A 12,818-nucleotide genomic window follows, 5' to 3' on the forward strand; every position below is an offset into this window, starting at 1 on the left:
TAAAATAAAATGACTAAGAAAGTTTAAAATCCAGTAGGAGAGGATCTGCCAGGTCCTAAGATATAGCAATCTTAATATATAATTAATATATTTTTATGCAGATAAAGGGAGTCATTCATGACAAAAAAATAATTCAGCAGGCAGACATTGTATAGCTCTACTTGGATATCTGTAATTCAGGATTGACTATACAAAAATATTTGCATACAAAAAAATGAGAGGTTTTAACACAGTTGAAAGAATCAGTAGAAGATGAATTTCAACAAAGACAAAGCTCAGAAAAAAAAAGGCACATGTAAGAAGCAAAACAAAACATGCAATTTAAACTTTATGTAACATTCTCCATATTATGAGTTAAAATTAAATTCACAGAATAACTCACTGGAAATTATAAAATATCAATAATTGAATAGAAAAAGTATGTTTTTTATAAATACTTGTGAAATGTAGCAAAAACCATAGAAATTTACAATCTCAAGTGAATTTCTTTAAAAATTGAGAAAAATCAGAATAAATGGCATAAGTGTTTAACTCAAATAGTGAAATAATATCAATAATAATACTCCCACAAAGTCTAAAAATGGGAATATAACTATGATAAAATAAGAAAAACAACTCTTATAATTTCTAGAAAACAAAGAAAAAACAATATTTTTTACAAAGCCAGTTTTTCTTAAAGCCTAATAAAAGAAAAAAAATTTGAGAAGGACAGATCAACAAAGAAAGACGACAGGAGAAACAGTTTGAAAATAATGCAGATGCCCAAAAGAATAAAATTTGCTTGCGGACCACAGTGTTAGCCCATTTCAGAGAGTTCCAGCCTGCCCTTTTTGACAGCCTGCCCTACAGATTCCATACTTCCCTCACTGACCTCCACAATCATGTGACCCAGCTTCTAAGGGCTTGCAGATGGGTCAGGGGTTATAGAGGGTGTCCAGAAAACAGCAGCAACAGCAGGAAGGGATAGTACAGAAAGCTACGTCAGCAGAGAACAGAGCAGGAGGATGGCTGCCAGCAACATTTCTAACACCAGTCATTGTAAACAAGTCCAAGGAGGCATATATATATATACATATACATATATGTATATATATATAAAATCTTATATGTATATATAAAATCTGTATATGTATATATATATATAAAATCTTTTGAGGGCACAGAAATCTAAAGAACAGGAAGGATTCATTAATTTGGAAATGTTGCCCCCAAGCTAAGCCTTACCATCTTGTTCTACCTGAATGCAACTGACCTCTGCTTAGCTTCATGTGTTTGGCAGGACCTTGTGAAAGATGAACTTCCCTTCCCTGTGTAAATCCACTTGGGGTCACTCTTCCATATATAATAACAACACATCTCTGGGATTTTGTTTCGGAAAATAGTATATGCAGCTGGATGAAGGTAACCTCACTTTCACTGCTAACCCAGAGGACAGAGTAAACTACTTTCTGTCCAAGGGTATCTTAGATGATTCACCAAAGTTTATCTTCTGTACAAGAGCACCAAATTGGAAAAACAAAACAAAACAAAACTGAGACTCCCTTGATGAAAAAAGAGATGTCTTGGAGGACTTTGTAACATTACATAATTTTAGAAATCAGTTCTTGCCCAATCCACTGAGGGAATTTTTTCGTCATATCTATGCCCCTGAAGAGAGTGTGGGGAGCCTTGGAACTCTCCTAATAAAATTCTCACATAGGTTCTGTGCTTGTAACCCCGATTTAATACAAGAATTTGGCCTTAGTCTTGATGCGGTCTATATACTATATATATACTACTCATTTTTTCTTGTTTATTTATTTTAAAGAGAAAGAGTGGGGGGAAGGGCAGAAAGAGAGAGAGAAAGAGAATCAAGCAGACTTGAGCTTGATGTGAGGTGCCCCCTACTGTTACTCTTTGATTCTACTTTTTTTTTTAAATAGGTTTCATTTATTTATTTATTTACTTACTTTTTATTTTATTTTATTATGTTATGTTAGTCACCATACAGTACATGACTAATTTCTGATGTCTTTTTATATGCAAACAATGAAACATGATTCTACTTTCTATTGACCTCATTAGCCCTCACCTGAAGAACAAAATGTCAAAAAGAGAATTTATTCTAAATACCTGTTGTGCTGCTCAAAACATTAGTAAAGATTTTGTAGGGCATCTTTATGACAATATCTAGTTTATTGGCCATGTAACTGCATAAAAGCACAATTGCTAGGACTTGAACGATTAACTTCAAACTAAAGATATACAAGGACTTACTTAGCAGATATGGGGGTTACAGTAGAGCTGGTCTTTCTAGCCTCTGTATACAGTCAAGCTCGAGTGTACATCTTTTTTTTTCTTTTATTATCTTCTTTTTTTAGTAATTTCTTTGGGGAACTAGAGAATTTTGCAGAGTTTTTCTTAATTTTGGTTATCATGTTTTATACAAAGCAGAGCCATTGTCTCACACAGCTGTTTAAGAATGTTAAACTGGCAATATCTTCTAAAAAAATGGTATATTTGTGCATTAGATTTGGTTGAAAAACTATTCATTTCCATTATTTTTTAAAATACTATGTCATGTGTACATATTTAACTAAATAAATTTATAATCATAATGATTTTATTGTAAAGATTTTAACTAACACCTTTCCTTTTTATCTCAAAATAAATAAACAAAAACAATGGGGACAAAATTATAGATACAATAGGATAAAAACAAAAAAAGTGGAAGAAAGTTTCGTTTTTAATAGTAAGAACTAGAAAAAATCAAACATCTGTTTACAGAGGAATTGATAAATTTGGCATAGCTATCTAATAGAGTATTATAGCAGAAGTTGGTGGTGATATATTTATATGGATAAATGTCAAATATAAGGCTACATAAAAATTTGAAGAATATTGGGGCACCTGGGTGGCTCAGTGGGTTGAAGCCTCTGCCTTCGGCTCAGGTCATGATCCCGGGGTCTTGGGATAGAGCCTCACATCGGGCTCCCTGCTTGGCGGGGAGCCTGCTTCCTCCTCTCTCTCTCTGCCTGCCTCTCTGCCTTCTTGTGATCTCTGTCTGTCAAATAAATAAATAAAATCTTTAAAAAAAAATTTGAAGAATATATATCGCATGCTACCAATTGAATGAAGCTTTTAAACATACAGAATTATATCAGTTTTAAATCTTATGTCTTCAGAGGATTCTAACCATTCCCCTCTTTTTTGCTGTCATCTAAAGCCCTGAAATCAATTCCCAGTAGTAGTGTAATACTTTGACTTCTAAATTCTCATCACTCTCTCTAATATTACAACTGTCATAATTCCTGATGATTTTAAGATCCACAAAGATAATCCTTGCAATTCCCTGGTGTCTCTGTTTTTCAAAACTCTCTTATTTAATGATCTTTGCACTGCCTTCACCACTCACTGCCATGGATAAACACTCAGTCCTGAGCACTCCAGCCATCACTTCCAGTCTCCATGACTAAATATCTCTGGTATGGCCACATCTTTGATCTTCTTATGGTTTACTGTGTTAGTTTTCTAGGGCTATTATATAACAAACTATCACAAACTGAGTGGTTTAAAACAACAGACATTTATTCTCTCATAATTCTGGGGACCATAATCAAGAATCAAGAAGTCCATAATCAAGGGTCAGCAGAGCCATGCCCCTTTGGAAGCTTTTAGGGAAGAATCCTTTTTTGCCTCTTTTAGCTTTTGGTGGTTTCTGGGCTTCTCAGTGTTTTTTAGTCTGTGGCAGCATAACTCCACTCTCAACTTCCGTCTTCATATGGCTATCTTACCTGTGTCTGGGTCAGATCTCCTTTTTCATAAAAGGTCAACAGCCATTAAATTAGGCCCACCCTAATCTAGCATGACCTCGTCTTAACTTGATTACATCTGCAAAGACTATTTCCAAATATGGTCACATTCAGAGGTACCCATTAGGTTAGGACTTGAACATATGTTTTGGAGGACACAGTTTGACCTAGAACACTTACAATCCATTGGTCCTAACATTTTCTCTTTTCCTCAGAGAATCCTCATGCCATGGTTATCTATTACTCAGTTTAGAAATCCAAACTTCTTGACCCTCTCTGATTTCATCATGCTCTTATGTAAAAGAATTGTTAACTTTTTTGTTATTCCACATATATATTTGTGCACCACAAGTGGCTGGAAAACACACACATACACACAGCCTGCTCTCAGTTAAAACTTCTAATCATAAAACTTGACTATGTGCTTTCAAGTTGCCTGACAGTCATACTACATTTCATTATTCCATATATACTTGTAAGCTTCTCCACAAGTATTTCATCCTTTCTTTTTCCTCAAATTTCCGGCCCACTTCTTACTACCTCATTCTCAGCTAATGACCTTACCACCTAGTTCACTGAGAAGATGGGGATAATCAGAAGAGCCTTTCCATGACCCCCCACAACTATTTCCAGTAATCCCCCTGCATCTGAGTTTAACAGTGTCCTTCTCTACCACACATCTTCACCCTCTCATCTTGTGAACTAGAGCTCATTGTCTATCACAGACAGTGTTTTGTTTAGCAATTTCCCCTCTCTCTTTTCACCAATTTTCCCTCTCCACTGGAATTTTCCATAAGTGTGTAGGTATGAACTTGTTTCATGCATAAAAAATAAAAACAAAGACAAAGGAGCTTTCTTTATATTCCTTCCAGAACTGCTCCATTTATCTCCTGCCTATACTCACTTTTTCCAATTTTCTTTTTGTCATTCACTACTGAACCTCCAACAAGCTTTCATTGCCACCACTCAACCAAAATGGTTCTTCTCAAGGTCACTGATGACTCTCAGTAGGAGAATTCCATGGCTATTTCTCAGGTTTATTTTATTTGATCTACTATCATCATTTGATGTATTTGTGGCTCTGAGGAAATGGTACTCTCTGGATTTTCCTTCTTTCTAAAAGGATAATTCTTTCATGCACTTTAGCTGCTTCCTCCCTGTCTCACAATCACAATGTTTGGGCTTGCTGAGGATCAGTATTTGAACTTCTTTCCTATTCTATTTATGTTAATTCCCTTGGTGACATTTAAATGCCATTTGTATGTTAATGCCTCCCAATTACATACCTGCCATCCAGCTTCACATATACAGCTACCCCTTTGACATCTTTACTTGGAATGTCTAACACACATAGCTAATTTACCATATTCAAAACTGAGCTCCTGATCAGTTTATTACACTGTCTCTGCACATGCTCTAGCTATAGAATTTTCAGAAAACTTCTGTTAGTGGTAACTCTATCTGCTGAAGACTAATCCTCCACCTGAGCCACTATTATCTTTCATCTGGATTACTACAATAATCTCCCAAGTGACCTTTTTCTCTCCATCCTTGTCCCTGCGGTTCATTGTTAATGTACCAGAATGTTCATGTCAAAAGTGTGACTCTGATCATGCTTCTCTTTTGCATAATAGATTACCTACCAAAAGGTTTCTATCTCACCAAGAGTTGAGAGTCCCTCAATGACCTATAATCCCAGTCTACATCTTTTATATGGCTTTACACTCTCATTTTTCTGGCTTTATGTTATTCTAATTTCTTCCTATATTCCTATTTTTATTTACTGTACTTGGCATACATCCAGTATATTTTTACCCCAAGATTTTGCTTTCTTCCTTGCCTGCACTGTCATTTCCTGCTTATCTACATGGCATATTCTTTCATTTCCTTTAACTTCTTAGTTAAAAAGCACTTTGTCCATAAAACTTTGTTTCACACATATCACAATCTTCCTTTTTATCTCTTCTCCTCATGTAACATATTACATATTTGGGGTATATATATTAACTGCCTACCTTACCATAATGTTAACTTCATGATACTTTTATAGGGGGAGTTTTAACCAATATTTAAGGAGCAGACAACTTCTATATTACACAATCTGCTCCCAAATGGACAGGCAAGGACCACCTCTCAACTTCTCTTATGGTGTATGTATAAACTGTAAAAAATTCTTGACAATATCAAAGTATAAAAAGAAATCAGTCTTATTTAATAAATAAACAAAAAGCCAAGACCATAAGTGAAATAGTAACACATTAAATTAATTGTTTTTTTAAAAATTTACTTCATGATAAAACAGAGTTAAATCTTGATACTAAATGATGATTTAGTATTCACTATAGTAATAGATTAAAGAAGAAAGAACACATGGACCCCTCAAGTGAGGTAAGAAAAAAATTCAGGGCACCTGGGTGGCTTAGTCAGTTAAATAAGCAACTTCTGATTTAGTCTCACGTCAAGATCTCAGGGTCAATGAGCTGGAGCCCTGAGTCTAGCTCTGTGCTCAGTGGGGATTCTGCTTGTCCCTCTGCCCATCCCTCTGCTTGTGCTCCCCCTGCCTCACTCACAGATTAAAAAAAAAAAATCTTAAAAAAATCATAATATTGAATAGTCATTTATGATAGAAATGTGAAATTTTCTTTTTTTTTTAAGATTTTATTTACTATTTATTTGACAGATAGAGATCACAAATAGACAGAGAGGCAGGCAGAGAGAGAGAAAGGAGGAAGCAGGCTCCCCGCTGAGCGGAGAGCCCAACGTGGGGCTCAATACCAGGACCCCAGGATCATGACCAGAGCCGAAGGCAGAAGCTTTAACCCACTGAGCCACCCAGGCACCCCAGAAATGTGAAATTTTTAATTGAAAGATTTCCTTAATTTGTTAAAAGGTGTTTACCCATTACCTTCAGCACACCTCATAACTAATAAAATAATAGCAGTATTTCCTTTGAAAACAGGAACAAAACAAGACTTTTTTTTTTTTTCTCCTCTTTAACCTTCTAGGGGTTTTAACCAGTGTAGAGAGGATTATGAATTCAATTTTGAATAGAAGTAGTGAGAGCAAATATTCTTGCCATTGACTTAATCTTAGGGGTAAAAACAAGTATTTTTGCTGTGGTTACAATCTTAAGGTGAAAGTATCCAGTCTTCAGTATGAAGGTTAATGTCAACTATAGATTTTTTGTAGATAACTCTTATCTATTTGTGTTTCATTTTGCATAGTTTATGTTGTTTTCTCTTCAAATTTTGATATATTTTTTCTACTCCAAGATACGATCTTCAATTAATCTCATTCTGTGTATAATTTCATCTCAGATATTATTCTTACTTCTACAATTTGTTTTTTTTTCTTAACATATTAAAACATGTTAACATGTTTTTAATGTTAAATGTTAACATAAAAATATGTTAACATTTTAACGTACAGTTAGCAATAATGGCTTAATGTCCTTTTCCACAAATCCTAACATGTCTATCAGCTCTGTCAGTTTCCAGTGATTGTTTTATTCTCTCATTAAAGGTCTTATTTTCCTTTTTCTTATTATGACTGGTTCTATGATTGGATGCCAAACATTTCAAATTTTATAATCAAATGGTACATATAGTTTTGATTTTCTGTAAATAGTTTGATCTTTGTTCCAGGAGGATTAGTTAGCTAGAAATATTGAATCCATTTTGGTCTTGCTTTTATGATTTTTTGGGGTGTTTCTAGAGCAGTGTGAAGTTTTGGGCTCATTATTCCCCATTCTTGAGGCAAGACTCCTGAGTCTTCCACTCAATGTCCTATTAATCTTGAGATTTTCCAGTCTAGCTCAAGGGAACAGATACTATTCACTACCCTGGGTGAACACCAGACACTGTTCCCTCTAATCTTTTTGAATGTTCTGCTTCCACATCCTCATGTATTTCTTTCACATGCATGAGCTGCTCAGGCTTTTGCTGAATACTCACAGGGAGATGCACAGCAGATATCTGAAATTTCTCCCAGGGCATTTCTCTCTTCTCCAAAACTCTCTCTTGTAAATTATAGCCATTTAGTTCTCCCTGGGGTCTATACTCAGAGGCTTCAATTCAGGGAGTCTTCAGGGCTCTGTACCAGGCTTGGAAGTTTTCTCAAGTCAGTAAGCTGGGATAAGGCTCTTCAGGTTTGCTTCTCTTTCAAGTATCACTGTCTTCTGTTGTCTAATGTTCAGTGTCTTAAAAACCATCTTTGTTTACGATTTTTTAAGATTTTATTTTTATTTTATTTGTCAGAGACAGAGAGAAAGCAGAAGAAGTGCTAGAACTGCAGGCAGAACAGGCAGAGGGAGACGCAGGCTCCCCATGGAGCAAGGAACACGATGTGTGACTGGATTCCAGGACTCCAGGATCTTGACGCAAGTCGAAGGCAGAAGCTCAACCAGCTGAGCCAACCAGGCATCCAAATGCATAAAATATAAAACATCAGGAGTGATCTCTAATGTAAACTATGAATGATATAGGTGATTATGACGTGTCAGTTTAGGTTCATAAATTGTAACAAATGTACCATTTAGTGGGGGTATTGATAATGCAGGACACCATGCCTGTGTGGAGGCCAGGGAGAGACAAGAAATCTCTGTGATGAAGTTTAGAATGTAAGTGAGGTGAGGTGGGGTGAGGTCCGGAGCCGATGACTAAGAAAGAATTCTTGAGACATCTTTGGTGCAAAATGGTGTTTTATTAAAGCATGGGGAAAGGACTCATGGGCAGAAAGAGCTGCTGCCCTGGGGTTGTGAGGAGTGGTCCATTATATACTTGCAAGTTGGGAGTGGGTCAGGGATGGTGTAAATCTCTAAGGAATTTTGGAGCAAGGTTTCCAGGACCTTGAAGGGCTAGCTGTTGTTAAGAAAAGGCTATTTATTACTGTCTAACAAAACCTTAGTCATGAGACCTTTCAGATGTCTGTCAGTGGGCCATATGCTTAAAGTAGACTTACAGGATCCTGGTTGGAGGTGGCAGTGGGTCAGGCTATGATTGTCTTTTGCCCTTAGCAAAGTATTAAGGCAGAGGCAGTTGAGTCCCTAGAAGAATGTCACTCTGCCTGTTTCAAGGACTTGTCAGTGGGCTCTAGATAATAAGGAAATTTAATAACTTTTCTTCTGCCTCTGTTTCCCACATCATCTGTACTTCCCTTTCAATTTTGTTGTTAATCTAAATCTGCTCTAAAAAATAGTCTTAATTTAAAGAACAAACAAAAAAACCACACACTACCAGAAAAATAGGTAAAAAAGACAAAAGGAGGAAAACAAATTTTAAATATATAAATGTTATTCAACTTTTTTTAATCAAAAAGCACAAATTAAAGCAGCAAGTTCTTCCCATCACTTCTTTAAAAATGGCTGGCAGCTTTCTCACATACTATTGATAAAATATAATTTAATACAATGTTTCTGCAAAAATTTTTGGAAAATGAATTTTAAAATATGCAAAAAAACCCTCATTGTTGTTTCTTTCTTTTCTTTTTTTGTCTGTGCTTTTTGGTTGTTTCCCGTGGTATTATAAATCTCTTCCCTGTTATTATATATTCACCACAGTTTGTGTTTTATCTCCTGCAATTTTTAAATATATTTGCTCTTTGTTTCCATTTAATTTAAATTAATTACTTAATTAATTTATTTGTAAAGATTTTATTTATTATTTGACAGAGAGAGTCACAGCAAGAGAGAGAACACAAACAGGGGGAGTGGAAGAGGGAGAAGCAGGCTTCCCCCTGAGCAGGGAGCCTAATGTGGGACTAAATCCCAGGACACTGTTCCCAGGACCCTGGGATCACGACCTGAGCTGAAGGCAGAGCCACCCAGGCACCCCATGTTTCCATTTAATTTTAAAGTGTTTTTCCCTCTCTTTTGTTTTTCTCATTTCCCTAATATTTTTATATATCCCCCTTTTCCATCTTGTATTTGTTCCTTACTCTTTTTTTATTCCTGTGCTCGCTCTCTGCTCTTCTGCTTTGTTTTCTCGCCAGTTCCCACCCTATTTCCCAATATCCGACAATTCTAATATACCTTTGTTTACCTAGACATATTTCTTTTTTTTTTAAATATTTATAGTAGGTTTGTACTCATATCACTTTTGTTATTTTTTTTGTTTTGTTACTTTTGTTTTATTAATTTTATTTTCCTAAGGTTTAATTTGCCTAATGATCTTTAGTCCTGACTATAACAAAATGTACTAAAATTCTTTCAAAAGGGCGCTAAAGTTAACGCTATATTGCTAGTTTAGAAAGAGATACCCCTATTAGAGTAGCTTTTATAATAAATTTCCCAGTGGTTTGGACCAATAGTTTATGTGTTTAGCTATTTGTTTTGTTTATTTATTTATCTTTTGACCCCCCTCACCCATTTCTTTCACCTCCTATCCTCTGCTTCTGAAACCCACCAATCTGTTTTCTATACCTATGAGCTTGGGGTTTTGTTTGTTTGTCATTAGATCTCAGTATAAGAGAAATCATAAGGTATTAGTCTTACCCTTTCTGACTTACTGCCTTTAGCATAATGTCCTCGAGATACACCCATGTTGTCACAAATGACAAGATTTCATTCTTTTTTATGGCTGAATAATATCCCTGTATGTGTACGTGTGTGGATACCTACTTCAATATAGTTTTCTTGTCATTTGCCTGATGTGTAATCATGACTCAATCAGTATTTAGGATGCTTTAAGAAAAAAAAAAAGTTCTATATGGAGCCGTAGACTCAGTAAGTCTGTTGAAAGGGTTGAGTTCAGAATCTTCAAATGTAACCATCTTGAACTAAAACTTCTTCTAGACATACATTTCTGAGGCTTGACATATTGAATTTTAGCCAATCTTTCAATGGTTGCATAATTTAAAAAATGTTTCTTCACTAACATATATTAAATTACTGTTTTATCTTTGTTGCTATGAATTCCTGGAAGTTTTCCATTATTCATTTGAACATATAGTTTATTTGTATTTTTTTTCTTATAAAACACATGCATGGAGTTAGATTTTATCCTATTTATATTATTCTTATTTTTTTTAGTATCTCATGTTTAAATAATGAGGGTTTACCAGAAAAAAAAAAAAATAACTGGAGCACATTTTCAAACTTCCTGGCTTTTTCAAGCATTTGTTATCTGTGATACCCTCCTACACTCTTTGAACTGAAGGTCCACTGTCTTTGTCCTATTCATTTTCAATGCTGTAGTTAGTATTTGTTCACTGTGTGAGCCATTTTCCTTTGTAAGGGAGTATGAGCTTTATATATCTGAAATTCTCAGGAGGATATGCTGAAATAGCAATATTCAATCTTCTATACCTGCTCAGAGATTTTTGCATTACAATTAGCCTCTGTGAGGAATCTTCCCAGTTTCACTAGTGAATTCTCATTGCATCTATCCAGATTTCCACTCAGGGTAAAACACGTTATATTAAGTGGTAATAATTTTTTGGCTTTGGTGGAGAGAGAAGTATTTCCATAATCTATGGTTATTTTTGTATCGTATTTTCACTCTCCCAGCTGCTATTCTATTGCTGCTGCTTTGGTGGTTTGGTCAACCTCATCTTTACTCTGAGATTTGTGGGGATTCTTATTGCCTACTTTTTGGAGGAAGTAATGAATAGTTTGTTTTTTTTTTTTTTTCCTTTCATGTTGACTTGGTTGGATTTTAGAAGGAATTTGGGGATAATTTAAAAACAGGCAAGTTCAGTCTATGTGTAGTTTTAACAAAATAAAGCAAAAATTAAAAGAGAAAAAGAAAATTTAAAATACATCAATAGCCATAATAAGAAATGCTATTATGCAGGAATAAATTGAATGAAAGGAAGGTAATATATTTATGAGAAAATATTGTAAAGCTACTTACTGAAAAAAAATAAAAGAATGCTAAATGAGTGAAGACACAGATTGCATTTGTGGGTGGCTAACCTCAGCGTTGTAAAGATGCCAGTTCGGACCAAGAAAATCTATTCATTCATTGAATATCACAGAATTTGATTAAATTCTTCCTGAAATGTATGCAAGGGTGAAAAAAGCCAAGATTAGCTAAAACATTGATAAAGAAGACAAATAAAAGGAAGTTTATGAACACTTACTTTGATGATAGTCTCTGCATGATCACAAAAATTATATTACATATTTGTTAGTAATACACAAAATAAAATTTATGTATACTTACATGGTAAATTTATTCAAGCAAGGATTAGATTATCACAAAACTGAAATAATGTTTATTTTAGTGAAGTAAAGGTGAGAAATAGGATTATAAAAATATCTGAGAGACTTCAACTTCTTTTGTAATATTTCAGTTCTTTAACAAATATCAAAATTAAAAATGGCAAAATGTCTAAATCAGAGTGATTATTCCTAATGTGTTTATATTTTCTCCTCCTATGCCCCCTTCTTTTCCTTCTTCTTCTTCTTCCTCTCTCTTTCTCTGTCCATCCCTCTCTCTCTCTTTCTTGTGCAGTAGGAAATGTGATTTTTTGGGGGGAAGGAGTCAAATATACCTTAATTATTCAGGGTTTCCCCCCCATTGGTCAGCAGGGAATGATCCTGATTTTAAAAGAAAAAGAAAATGTTTATATTGTTCTATTTCCCTCTTCTAATTTCCTGTTTTTATTTTGGTGATAGTGTGGATGGAATCTGTGAAGAGAATTTATGAGGAGAAAATAGCCATTAGCACCAAAATGATAGCTTCCATTAAGTGTCCTTACAATATGCATTGTACATTATGGCAGGGTTCAACTTTTAATTTAGGTTTAAATTTTTTTAAAAAAGTACAACAGTAAATTCTAGACCACCAGACACCAAAATCTATGATGAATAACCACGTTGGCATTATACTTCAATCATTATAAAGCTATTTATTCTTAAAAGGAGGCAGAAAGTATAATATTGTCTAATCAGTCTAGGTAAACATTATTTACACAGAGAAAAACTACTTGTTGGGGATTTCTGTGAACATTTTTAGAAGCTGTGCTTGAGACAGAGTAATGGCAACACAAATAATATGGTAGACAGGGAATAACTTCCTCAATTGG

General features: G+C 34.8%; 1 pseudogene; it reads left to right on the forward strand.

Moving 5' to 3' along the window:
• The first annotated feature begins 906 nt into the window (after positions 1-906).
• LOC116875420 lies at positions 907-2,197 on the forward strand (annotated as a pseudogene).
• The last annotated feature ends 10,621 nt before the right edge of the window (positions 2,198-12,818 follow it).

Source organism: Lontra canadensis, unplaced genomic scaffold (assembly GCF_010015895.1).
Source record: "Lontra canadensis isolate GAN:19392208 unplaced genomic scaffold, GSC_riverotter_1.0 scaffold1, whole genome shotgun sequence".
Taxonomy (NCBI): Eukaryota; Metazoa; Chordata; class Mammalia; order Carnivora; family Mustelidae; genus Lontra; species Lontra canadensis.